The following is a 1,652-nucleotide window of genomic DNA, read 5'->3' as shown; positions in this document are numbered from 1 at the left end:
TTTTATAAATTAAAAAATATAAAAACCTAGTATAAAACCCATAACTTTAAAATACTTATAATTATAAAATACTTTTAAGTTTAAAAATACTACCTTAAGGGTAGTAAACTTTTTATTAAAATATTTATAAATTATAATAATTTATAATAATTTATAATAACCAAAAACTTAACATAAAAATAAGCGTGATAAATTAAAAAACTTATAACTTTTAATTTTATTATTAAATACTACCTAGGGGTAAAAAACCTAATAAATACTTTAAATAAAAAAGTAAATTATATTTTTTTTAAAAAAAAAGTTACAGGCGGGATAATCCTTTATAAATTATAAAAATAATTAAATAATTAATTACTATTATACCTAAAGTTTAAATTATAACTTAATATATAAGCTATTATAGTAAATAAAAACCTATATATAAATAAATTATAACTAAGTATTATAAAACTATTTTAAGTAACCTAAAAATATAATAAAAAGTTTAAAAAAATAAAAAATAACCTTGTAAATTTAAATTATAAAAAAAAACCTTAAATATTAAAAAGTAATAAATAATAACTTATTATATTTTAAAAATTAAGTTTATATACTAAAGTTAATAGCACTTTATAAAAAAATTATAAAAGTAAATTATAATAAGCCCTAAGATAGGTATTAAGGTATTAATATAATTATTATAAATATTTTTTAAAGGTATTATTAGCTAAATATAACCACGCATATTAAAAAATATATTAAAAAATATAATAATTATTAATAAATTATAATTTATAAGTATAAATTATATAAATTATTAAAATTATTAAGCCTACCAAGGGTATTTATAAAATAAATTAATATAAATTTTATTACTAATTTATTACTTATAAAATATAATAAGCATGTATATAACATTATTTTAATAATAGTTAAAATATATATTAAATTTATATAATATATTTTATACTTAAAAAATATTAATGTAAAATAGCTTGTAAATACCCTTATAAATAATATTTTTTACTTTATTAATATATTAAAAAACATAATTAATAATTATAAAAGTTTTTTTATTAATATATTTTAGGTTATATTAAGCTACTGCCTAGGTATAAAATAAAAATTATTTATTATATATTATTTATAAATAAATAATTAAATTAAAAGGTAAAACCAAGTTTTTAAATACTACCTTTATACTTATATTAACTAATACTAGAATAATTAACTATAATAAATTAAAATAGTATAATTTATAAATAATAATATATAAAAGTGGTTTATAGGTTATATATTTATTAAAACTTTTATAAATTTAAAGGTAATTATATATATTAATATTAAGGGGCCTAACTAGGTATTAAAAATTAAATTTTAAAAAGCTATAAAGTTTAAAAAAAATCCGCGCAAATTTAAAAAAATAACTATAAAAATTAAAAAAAGCTATAATAGTTTAATATAATAAAAAGTATAAAAAAATAAGTTCTAAAATTAATAACCATGTTATACTTTATATAAAAAATATTAAGTTAATAAAATTAAATTATAAATTAAGTAAGATACTTATTAGCTTGTTTTTAGTAATTATAAAATAAAAAAAATAGTTTTATAAGCTACTACTTTTACTAAATATATAATAATTATATAATATTTTTTATATTATATTTTTA

Source organism: Aspergillus mulundensis (assembly GCF_003369625.1).
Source record: "Aspergillus mulundensis strain DSM 5745 chromosome Unknown scaffold_20, whole genome shotgun sequence".
NCBI classification, from domain to species: domain Eukaryota; kingdom Fungi; phylum Ascomycota; class Eurotiomycetes; order Eurotiales; family Aspergillaceae; genus Aspergillus; species Aspergillus mulundensis.
The sequence above is the reverse complement of the archived record's forward strand: the minus strand, read 5'-3'. Positions refer to the sequence as shown.